General features: G+C 39.2%; 1 protein-coding gene across 1 annotated transcript in view; it reads right to left on the bottom strand.

The window, feature by feature from the left end:
* The window catches only part of ARHGEF28 (Rho guanine nucleotide exchange factor 28), a 110,915-nt gene extending 101,775 nt beyond the window's left edge, over positions 1-9,140 (bottom strand). The window contains exon 1 of the mRNA XM_054003863.1: positions 9,093-9,140. The gene's annotated coding sequence lies outside the window, so the exon portion shown is untranslated. The remainder of the gene's footprint in view (positions 1-9,092) is intronic.
* Between the last annotated feature and the right edge of the window lie 3,300 nt (positions 9,141-12,440).

The following is a 12,440-nucleotide window of genomic DNA, read 5'->3' as shown; positions in this document are numbered from 1 at the left end:
GACTCACTGCAGAAAATGTTTACATTTTACTTGTGCCTGGACAAGAACAGTAGCAGCCATACAGTTTTAACAGTCCTTCTGCAACTCACCTGCAACTGTGAACACTTTTACCTAAAGATGCTAAAATAGGGAAATTTTAGCAGTAAGGAAATTCTAAATGAACAGAAATCAATCAAATCCAAACATTAATAGCAAGAAAAAAGTTATAAATATGCCTTTCCAATGTTCTGTGATGTTTTTATAGTGTCCACCAGACAGATCTTGTCTACAGATTGCAGTAAGTGCAGTTATGGATTTGCTTAAGAAAGCCTGCACTCCAACTGAATTGAATGCAATGGGATTCAGCACATAATGAAACTGCATGCAGGAAAGGAAAGAAGTTACAAACTGGAAAAAAAAAAAAAAAAAGAGATAAAAGCTGAACATTTCTCTAGAAGCATTAACTTTCTAGCTGTATAGCTAAAAATATCCAAAACAAAAACAGGGTGGATCTTCCCCCCATTTAATAACTATGGGGAAGAATCAACTGAGTATTATTTTTTTTTTCTATCCAGAGTAATGCAATAAGCATAATTCTACATACATACTTGGAGATAAGTATGTGTTGATAAGAGTTATATTTAATATTACATATTGTCCAAAAGCCCACACATACACTTTTATAAAAATTAAGTATGCATGCAGAGTTGCTTCTAGAAGAGCCAGTCCTCTGTTGATTCATATGCACAACTCCACCAGCACCCAGAGAACCTCACTCATTTGCGCAAGGCCGGTCTTCAGCCCCTGAACCTGTGGAAAGGACACAGCCAACATGTGGGAAATGCACCACAGCAGGTTCTCCAAACCACATCAGCTTTATGCATCAACTACCTGTAGGTATTTCTTCAGTATGTGGTAGGTTTCTGAGAAATGCAGAGGATGCATTCGCACAGACACCTCCAGGCACAAGTAAGAAGTATCACCCCCACAGGTGCTTAAGGCAAAAGAGCACACAGGAAGTCCACTGACTTGCAGCTGAGGCAGCTCTCTGTTCTTATCAAAAAAGTGAGAAAAGGAAGTGTTCAGTGACCACCAAAACAAAATCTGAAGGATTCCTCTAGCAAGGTCCCAGCACAGTCCTGAATAGAAAAGCACCAAAAGAGATATTTCCTAATGAAGACAGATAAGCTTCCCTCTTTTGATATGAAAAAGCAGGAAGCTCCTCATTTTGGTTCAGATGCAGTGCCTTTTTAAAAGAAAAAGTAAGTACTGGTAGAACTTAGAGCCACCTTTTTGACTAAGTAGCCCACATAAACTGGAAAAAAATTAAGCACTCTGTTACATCCAAACTGACTACAGAAGTACACTCCAAGTAAAGAAGGATGGAGGAGATACTGACAAATTAACTAGCTGACTCCCCTGCATCAAAGCAGGATAAAAGCCGCCCAAGTTTACTCCTCAGAGATGAATTTTCCCCACCCTGCTTGAAAACACCACTCACACAGTCCCCTAACACACAGCACTGTGAACTACCTCCCACCCAAAAAATCCCTGTCTAGCCTTTCCCACCTTCTGCACCTGGTACATACTTTGTGCTTCTTTAACGGCTTAACAAGTCTTTGGTCTTGATTCGGGGAAGAGAGATAAAGGATTGTTTTATGTTGTCGGCGTTTAATAGGAGACCATCCTTAAACCTTGTGGGTTTTCAATCAAGCTTATTGCAATACTCCCCTTTCAGTGACAGACTGAAATGCATCTGCTGTATTGGAAGTTTCTGAAATTGCATACACTGGCTTTTACCCAAAGCTGATGTCTCAAAATGAGTTACACCTTCTACCTCCTCACTAGCCTCAACAAAGGTTCACTCTTTTCAGAGACACAGACAGAAAAACAAGGGGTTTTGTTGAGAACTGTAAGATTTGCCTCCAGCAAAAGGAATTAGAATCCAACTGAATTAAAAAAAAATAATAAAAGAAAGAAAAAAATTCCTCTAAAAAGAAGAAACAAAGTAACAGGTCATGATATACTTATGTCTGCAAGTCTCTACACTACTGCGCACTCTTAAGCTGCCTCTAATATTACCCACTTTAAAAATCATGTATTAGACATATGCTTTTCATTCAGTGCACATGCAATATGTCCAGATGCTTTCCAGGTCTTTATTTTCTATGGCATTATGATATCACAAAAAAATTGTCCTCCTCACTCCTGAGGAGTTTATTCTCTTTAGTTCCTGTTTCTTCTGTTTAACCCTCTCAACTCATTTTCTTGTGGGGGCAGCAGATGGAGATGGTGTCTTTTACTCAATTTAAGATACAGGTGGCAGCAATACCACTTCCATGTCACCATAAGCAACATCCAGCCACACTAACCTGACCCATGTCAGACCTGGGAACATAATCTCATTTTTGCTGAATTAGTGATGATGCCTTGTGGGGCTACCTAAAAACAGAGGCTAGACAAAATTAAGGCAACAAAAAGCAGTCATATTTATTGAAGGGCCTTCAGGTACATTTAGGGCAGACAAAGCCTCTCCAGGGGTTACACCCAAAAAATGGACGATCGGTCACAGGTTTTCACACTTTTATAAGTTTGGTTCACTTGCATTTTGGGGGTTAATCCTCCAATTACTGTTTCAGGTAATGAAGTAGTTTACCCCAAATTCGCTCCCCACAACTCACTTTTGTTTACATTTCTCAGGGTCTGAGACAGTGAGCTGTCCTTGATTCCCTGGCCTGGAGAGGAATTGTTTTGTCTGATCAAAATGGGAAAGCAATAGCTAACACTCTCTATGGAGTTTAGAGTTATACACTAAAGAACTGCAGGATTACAAATATATGAAAAATGTAAAAGCTAAAATCCTAAGGCATCAGTGAGAACATATGATACAAAGCTTATGCTGGCTTTGTGGTTTTTCTGCCTGCTCTATGTCAGCAGCAGTATGACAGACAGTCATCGAACTGACCATTTGTGCAGAATTAATCTACCAGTGGTTTTAAAACAATCTGAACCACTGAGCAAGTCTATAGGAAATCATCACTTTACATCAAACTGACTTTATTTTCCTTACCTTGCCACACTGGCCTTAAAGCTGTGTTTAGCTTATTATCAAACTGTGACAACAGCTAAGTTGGAGAAAAATTTTCAGAGTCCCAACAACATAACATAAACAAGTAATAAATAAATAAATAAATGGGACATCTTTTAATTCCAGAAGCAGTGGATAAAAATAAAAATATCTGGAATGCTTTTATCAGAAAGGAGAGGGGAGAAAGCAGAAGAAATAGAAAAAATTTTAAACCCATTGCCAAAACATACATTAATGTTCTTACTTGTCTATCACTGAAAATATCATTCAGTGTTTTGCTGCCAGGGACACAACAACTTATGTTCATGCGTAAAGTAATACAGTGGAATTAGGAAGCGTAAGAAAGAGCTGTTAACATAGGTCAGAAAATTTCTGCAATAAGAAAATTAATTTCCCTTCTGACATGCAACTGCTAACTAAAAGAAAAGGAGTAATCTCTTTCAGTTGATTTGATTTAAAATATACAAATCAGACTAGTTATTATTTTCATGTCCTATGTAATATCAGGGCTCTGCTGTTCCAGACACTACACAAAAACATGTAAGCACAAAGTCCCTGCCCAGAAAAATCTCAGTTTAAGGACTGAGGGGAAAAAAATTAATATACCAGTGGAACAAAAATTATCTGCCTGCTGATGGACACCCTTTGAAGCACCCATTCTTTTCTTTCATATCTTTTAAAACAGGTCCCATTCTTTCAGATACATTTTCTTAGTCTGATTCTGGCAGCAAGCCTGCATCCAGAGGCCAGCCTGTGCATACTCTTTTGTGCATTCCCATGCAGGCTTCCCATGATGGACCTGACCAAGCTCCCAGAGCAGATAACAACAAATTACTCCTGACTCCCAGAGCTGGATCAGGCCAACACAGCCCTGTGCATTAGCAAAGGCATGCTGAAAGGCCAATACACGTTTACATTTTAAACCACGCTTACTTTTTGTGTTTTGAAGTCTATGTAAGACAGTCATTTCAGCCTCATAGAATACACAGATAGGCCCAGAATTATGGCCAGACCCACTGCAAGAGCAAAGAACGTGAAAGCACAGAATGGACAAGACAGGCTAGAAATCATCTTCTTTCCACAAGGAGCTGGCTAGAATACACTGAATACCTGGCAAGAGCAACAAATAGAAAAGCTGTATCCAACCATGGAAAATTATCTCTTTCCACTCCTCTCCAAACATCAACTGCAGCATGAAGGAACAGGAATGAAGACAGCTTGGCAAGGGAGACAATCAGCTACTTACAATCAATACCTACATCCTACTGCCTCTTCCCACTCAAATCATGCAAAAGCATGCTGGAATAGTGTTTGGCACCTTGCAGACCCAGCCCAGGCAAAGCTTATCCAAAGTCTGAGAGTCTCCAGGCCCTCAGACACCATGGCTGTGAGCAGCCTGGTGCCACAGCCTACTCTCTGCCTTTCCCAATCCAGCCAGAGAAACCCTCCAGAACTTCCTTATAGGAATACTTCCGTACATCAGCATTAAGCACCTCTCTCTTTCCTTGGCACCTACGCTTCACCCAGGAAGCTGTAACAGCATCAGATACAAAACTATCCCCAGGTAAAAATATTGGAGCAGGGACACCTTAAGAGGGAAACTTTGTATAACAGAACACAAGAGAAGTTAATTAAGCTCAGACCTTGAAGACTTTAAGCCAGCTCCAGAGCATGCAATACCTTAGGAATATACATTTTGAGAATAGTAAGCACCTTGCAGCATAAGAGCAAGTGGAAGTTTTAATTTCCAGGAGATCTTGAGCCTCAAAGGCAGGAGCCTGTGTTTCTGCCTCTTCCCAAAGGATTAACATCCAAAAGTTCCTTTGGAAAGACAGATACACAACCTTCAGCACCATCTCCTGGGGAGATGAGATCCCTTTGGTGTCTTCACGAAACTGCTGGGAATATACCCTGTGGCTCAGCATTTATTTATTTATCTCTCCTGCTTCCATGGAAAACATTTATAAGGCTCCCAGCAGGGAATAATTTACAAACTTCTGAGAACACTTATTTATTGCTCTTGGGAGCTCACTACTTCCACAGTATGTTTGCCCCATGGCAGTAATGTATTTCTTTGCCAATGTCAAAGATCAAAGTTGGTAATCAGTAACATTTCTTTAAAACTAATAAAATCCAGTTACCTACCATTAAATAAGAAGGAATGATTTTCCATGATTTTCCAGATTTGTTTCTCCACATTAAAAACTGCTTACAATAGGAGGAACAACTGACATACATAAATTCTTTAACATCTGAAGAGTGTTTCATCAAATATTTTGCTTTTATCTTCATTTTTCATGAATAGCCTTTTTTCCATCTACAATGAGACCAGTGTCTGCCTGAAGATAGTGAGGTCTTATTCCACATACTGTCTTTAGCACACAATTAAATTAAAAAGTGAGCTTGCCGCTCTTCTTATAGATAGAATTGGCTAAATATAATTTTATTTGTATCAGTTAAAAAAAAAGTATAACTTAGGATAGCAAAAGCTACTTACATTAAAGTTCTATATACTCAAATGATGTATTATTAGTATTGAAAAAAGAGATGTCTATGAACTGACGGTGTATTCTTGGCTACTTAATCCTGAAAATTAAATTGGCTTATAAAGAGTAATTCTGTAGAATGGTTAACAGTAATTTGCTGTCTACAAGCCAGAAACAGGCTCCTAAAATTAACTGAGGAAATGTGCTTCAAATATTTTTTTAAATCATGGCATAGATGTGTGTTGTAATTAGATTTTAATGTACCGCTGCCACCAAAATTCAATACAGAAGAAGTGTATTAAATAGTGCATTTTCAAAATGGAGTAATTGGATAGAGTATTTTTAAATTATATTTCACAAAAATTATATGAAATCAGCAAGGTCCTTGAGCTTTCAGAAAGCATTCCCTCTCATGTGACAAAACAGAGCAGCAATCACTAGGCCAAGAAGATTACACATACTATTTTAGATTTGCCAAGAAATTCAGTAATTCAGTGTCACACTTCATGCTCAAGTGTTTCAGTTTGAAGTAGCCACACTGTATGGACACATGCTCCAGCTGTGTTAACAGCTGCCCACATACAGTGAGGCAACAAAGTACCCTGCATATAATCTTTAAAAATGTGTATTATAAACACAAAACTGCAGTTATTCTCAGATAATCTGACATGAAATACAAGCCTCTCAAAACAGGCATTCTTACCACAAAGAAGAGGGTAAAATCCAGTGGATATAGATGCTAAGAATGTTTACATACAGTGTGAAAAGCATCCGAATTTTGGACCCAGCATACAGCAGATTTCTCCCTCTCTCAATGAACAAAACCTGTGTTTTCACAAAAGCTGGAAAGAAGAGATTACTTCCTAATCTTTTGATCTCTTCCACTTTTCTTGTGGAAAACAATGTGTTAGAACCACGTGCTGACATCTTTGAAGTTGCATGTGAACAGTGTGCAATTACCATGACATGGTATCCTGGAGTTCCACTGTGGCCTTCTAGAAGGGACTAGAATACATTAAAGAAATACCTAAATTCACAACAGTGCAAGTATTTGTCATGTTCCCTCATTTTTCCAGAGAGGTTTCTCTATCCCAGCTTATGGGACATGAAAGCAGCATTCAGGCAATGGAGATGGAACAGCATTTAGACAAGCTCAGCTTGTCAGAGAACTGCTTAATGAAAACTGACAAAGGAACTGAATAGTCAGAAAGGGCTTTCATGTTTAATTTAAATGCTGATTTGATTGTTTTCCAACAAAGTCACACAAATAAAGCAGAAGCTGTTGAAAGGAGTTTCCAGAACTTATGAAATAATTGGATCTAACTAAAGAAGATAACTGCCCTCACTCAAGGACTTTTTCAGGACAGTCAGAAATCTTTGATCTTCCCAAACACACTGCAAAGGCACTTTGCTTATGAACAGTACTGTGATGGGCAAGATTGTGAAGCTGGAACACTTTCAGACACCAACTCATTAGATAAAGTACATCAACATCAAATGATCAGTATAAGGTCTGCTAAGATTTCTCCAAGTTTCAAATGCGGGTTGAAAGAAAACTTTTCATCTTTCCCATGCATACACACAGAAATAAATATGGGAGACTGTTAAAAAATTACTACAATCACAGGTTCTGGGAGACTCATCCCAGGTGCTCCCACTGCAAGTCCCTGGTAGTCCATTTTTCTCCACTAACCTCAGGCATGTTAGTACACTGGGGATCCAGAAGAAAGACACCATCTCCATCTGCTGCCCCCACAAGAAAATGAGTTGGTGACAATTCAGACTGCTCTCACTGGGTTTCTAGCAAGTTATGAGTCCCCTCTGGGATTTACCCACCTGGGTTGGTGAGAGGCTGAAGACCACAACTGGAAAATTATCAAAGCACAGGATGACAACCAGCAAAGCTTAGATCTGATACAGACTCTCACTTGTGCAAAGCTTGGAGTGAATGTTCTCAACTAAAATCACATTTTCCCATCCACCACACAACAAGTGACTAATACACTCCAAGCCTTCCCCAGTCAGTCCCTTGTTCATAAGAGATGTACCATTATTAGTCTTCAAATGCACAGTTTTACCATTCTTTCCACCCTTTTACTGGTATAAATAACAGGTGGGAAAATTCAATCTTTCCATATAATTACTGAATTCTTCTCGGTACTAAGCAGCATCTCCCAAAATTACGATGTCAATAAATTTACATATATTTTGCAAGCCTACATCTGACTCATAGGGTTATAATCAAAGTACTAAAGTAGCCTTAAGTATGACACCTAAGGACTATCACTTGTCATATCGCTCTCTCTAGCCTAAGAGTTCTTGCAGTACCCGTATATCTTTATCTCTTTATATTAATCTTCTCCTCCTTTATCGTCCATAAGAATTTCCTGCAAGATGCAGTATCAAATGTTTCATTTTCAGCAACCTGGATTAAAACCACTGCACTGCCCTTTGCAAAGTGGTCAGTTACCTTATTATGGGAAGATACCAGATAAGTCAGATCAGGTATCACTATGTCCCTTATAACTTTTCCTATAAAAATTTGTTTTTAAAATCTTGCACCACACAATAAATATCACATGAGCAGGCCTCAAAAATACTTTTCTTCCGATGCCTTTGAAGATACTGCATCTAATTTTTGCAAGCCTGAGGTTCCAAGTCTGAAGCTGACAAATACAATGAAAAATCATGCTGGTGCATTACCAATCATATATTCCTTCAATACTCCAGGGTAGAGATTATTTGTATTCCTCCTTTTCCATCCCCATCTCACAACAATGAGCAGATAATTGTTTTGTTTCTGTCTTTGTTTCATCTTCTACCCCCCTTTTGAAAACCATTCAGTGTTCTCTCATCTTCCCACTAGGCATCATCCATGTACTCCTGCTACTCTCATTGCAAAGCAGAACAGGTAGAAAAAACACAATTGCTTTTTTCAATAATAACTGTTAGAGTTCCCAAGTTTTAATACTCACAATCACATCCCCTTGAAGGCCTGAAATAAATTTAAGTTATCTAACATATGTCTTCACTCATGTTACTACTTGTTTTTTAACTTGGAGTTCATCTATTTTAAGCAAGTATTTCAGGTTTTGCAGAAAAAATATCAATTTGGTTATACATTTCAACTTATTTTTTTACTAAACACAAAATTTCCTTATTTGTGGAAACTGAAAGAATCGTAGATTGGAATTTTGTAAGGAAAAAAACAACTAAAAATTGTGGGAGAGTGAATGAGAGATGTCTCTTCACACCTTCACAGGCAGTAAAACTGCAGTTGAAAACTGCAATTGAGAATACTAAAGGAGAACAAAATAATTATCACAAAGGGGAAATAATTTAAAACTTCCTTCAGACAGCTGAGCTGCACTACTGGAAATTATTCCTTTCACACATGCCTCATCAGACAGCAACGTTCAACAGCCTGCAGTCTCAGAAAACCAGAGAATGGATTTTGTTTCATTCATCCTGATTTTGAATGAGCTATTACCCAAAAAAAAAAAACTCTCCAGGCAGAAGCCTAGTGTTGTTGGACTTACATAAAGAGGTACTTCAAAGCAGCTTAACTCCATTGTCACAGCATCTACAAACAGAATAAATCAGTGGAATTACTACACACCCATGATGAGGCCTTGATATAATGTACAATTTATGTCTGCAAACTAGGTCAACATCTTCCAGAATTGTGGGGGGGAAGGGGGAAAGGATATTAAGCTTATCAAATGCCCAAATCACCCCAGAATGAGAAAACACTGGTGAAATAATGCCTAGGTAAGGCTGGAGGAGGGGCGGCTGGGCTAACATGTTGCACGCATTTCAGATAATAGAAACAGTGAACAAACCAGGTCAAACTGACCCCAGCTGCTGAGACACTCCTAGCTGCAGCCAATTAAGTAGTGGGAATTTCAGCATTTATCTCTAGAAGTAAAAAACTGAACTTGAACTGCATTATAGCAACTTTTACTCCCCACCAATATGCCAAGTGTCTAGTGTTGATTTTTCTAAGCAACTTCATAGAAGTCATCCCCAAGGCAGGTTGCCTTAACTACAATAAATAGTAAACTACTGAGGCAAGTCATCACCAGATCTAATACAACAACAGTCATCACAGCAACTCTGATTTCCATAATTCTATTTGAGACTCAGTACACCCTCAAAATTCACAGTCTAAAAGTAGTACTCCTTTCAAATGAGAAAAGTATACCAGAAGCAACACCTTTACAAGCAGCAATAGTTGTTGAGCCCAGTATGCACAAGTCTTCTTCAACTCGCTGAAACAGGCTACAAAAAAGAAGCCTGTCTTAAGAGAGGGCTGTCTCAGCTCAGATGTGGCCTTGTTTTTACAGGTGAACAGTTTCCAAAAACAACACATTTGTGCAGCTCATTGCATGTTAATGTATACATGCAGTATTGTATGAGTCAGATAGGATTTGAGAAGTTCCCTGCCTACAAATGCAGAAATTAAATGCATGGCTTAAATTGAAGCCAAAGATTACCCACCCACCATCCATGCATATAGTCCTTTTAAACCTCAAATTTGTTAATCCTCATCTTCTGGTGCCCCTCAATTCAAGTACATTCACAAATCCACACATCCCTGCATTCTAAAACAAGGCAAAATCCTTTACAAAATCACTGGTCACAAAGATTCAGCCAAAAACATCCAAACCTTTCATACTCTAAGAGAAAGATATCAAGGCGAACACTAATCCAGCCAGCCTACTCAGCAGTGAGATTCAGACAGAGGGGTTTCTTATTTTCTGTGCAGAAAGGACGTATCCTCCAGCTGACTCCAAGGCACCTCACTTCAACAAACAAAGCTCTGCAGTTTCCAGCAACAGCATCCTGAGCCCAACCTTAAGAGCAGCAGCACGGGAAGCACAGCCCTGTTGGTATAGAAGAAAACAGGGTAACAAAAGAAGTTAAGAAACAGTAACATCAGCTCCACAAGGAGTAATTTAAGGTAGAATCTTTCACAAGTGTTAACTGACAGAATAGATGACACATATTAATATCTATCCCAGACCTCACAATTACTGCTGCTCTTCTGAAGTGGGCATCACTTCATGGCTGTCTGAAACAAGAGGCACATCAATCAGCCATCTGACACCATTGCTCTATTCCAGTGTATAAAACTCCTCCACCTACAATGGTTCTCAGTCTTTAAAGGAACACATCCAAACTAAAATCCACCATCTCCACTGCAAGAAAACATGATTATATTCCAATCATTATACCATGCCAAGCGAGTAAGAACTACTCTTGGATGCTTTTGTCAAATGATTATTCTGACCTCCAAAGCCTTAAGAGATGTATCTCAACATCTACTTCCTCTGCAAGGATGAGATAGGCAGGTATCCAGTCTAGTCTACCTATTCTAAGAAAGTGTGAGCAAGAAAACATAACTTAGCTCTTCCTCTGGAGGATAAAAATTGCATCATCAGCACAACAAACTTGTTTTGTATTGACAAATACAAACACAACTCACTGGAGAGATGACGCCATCCTTGCTTCCCTTCACCCTTTGCTCGCATCACACTGTGGATCCCCTGGGAGCCTGAGCAAGCGGAAATACTAGATACCTAGCTCAACATGAATCCTGAGTGGATGAATAAGCTCATCAGAATGAACCAAGGCTTTTCATACAGCACTGACTTGAACCATGCTGAAAGAGTATCAGTACTTTCCCTGTGTACTTGCCTGACAAACCAGCTTACAATGGATTCCTGGATGCAAAGGAGTACCTAATGGTACTCATTGATTTCTGCAGAAGAATCAATAATTATCAATACACAGCACTAACTGGCTTCCTTTGCTTTTCTCACACTCTGAAGAACGCTGGTTATTTAGAAAAAAAAATCACATGAATGGCTCACATCTTTTCTCTGTCTGGGGCTTACAGTAACTCAGCCTGGCTTCTGGAAGTGGCTGGGAGAGGCAGGAAGAAGAGGATGCACGCGGGGAGGAAATACTCAGCTCTGGCTATGGCACAGTGCTTGTGCAACCTCCATTTCAGATCGAGGGACTGAAAGAGACACCATCACATGCATCACATTACTACTCACCATACACCTCCTCTGTACAGCAAAGAACTGCCCATGTCACAAAAGGCTGGGCCCCCAATGCACACCAGGTGCCACGCAGACAAATCTTCTCCAGTGCTAAGGCAGTGTCCTACCCCACACAGCAAGGGCAGGGTCAAGCTCCCAACATCATGAATGCACATTATTTCACAGAGCAACACCTGATCCCTTCCTCTGACATCTGTGCCTCTGACAAAGAAACCAGCACAACAGGCATCTAACAAACAGGTCTGGTTTCAGACATTGCCCACGCTGCCAATGCCAGCAGTAGCAGAATTCATCTATACACACAAAAAAAAACCCCTTCTCAGCATCCAGTTTAGCAGTTAATTTAATAGAATCATATATTGTAATGTGATGCAAACTGGTAAGACTTGCAGCAGAGGTTTCAGCCATAGTTGAAATACATAATTCCGATATTCTTCACCCAATATTTTATTTACTGGTTGTCAATTATGGGACCGTCATATATTCAAATTTTTTCAACATTATAAATTTAAGCATCTTACAGCATGGGTTCCCCAATTATTATGATATGTTAGAAGGACCACAATAAGAAAATAAACCAATGGAATATAAAAACATTATATATGTTTTTATATTAATACTTAACTGCACTTTAAGATGTCAGTTATCAAACATTTTTACTCTCTGTACACACCAAGAAATTAGATAAGGGGAAGCATTATTCAAGTATCAGCAGAAAGGCATTTCTACTAGATGACAAGGTGACCCTCCAGCCAACACTATGACTACTATTGGCTATCCTGGCACTCACTGTCTATAATCAGCATTTTCCTAAAC

Source organism: Vidua macroura, chromosome Z (genome assembly GCF_024509145.1).
Source record: "Vidua macroura isolate BioBank_ID:100142 chromosome Z, ASM2450914v1, whole genome shotgun sequence".
Lineage (NCBI taxonomy): Eukaryota > Metazoa > Chordata > Aves > Passeriformes > Viduidae > Vidua > Vidua macroura.
Note: the sequence above shows the minus strand (reverse complement) of the source record. Positions and strands in the feature narration are given on the sequence as shown.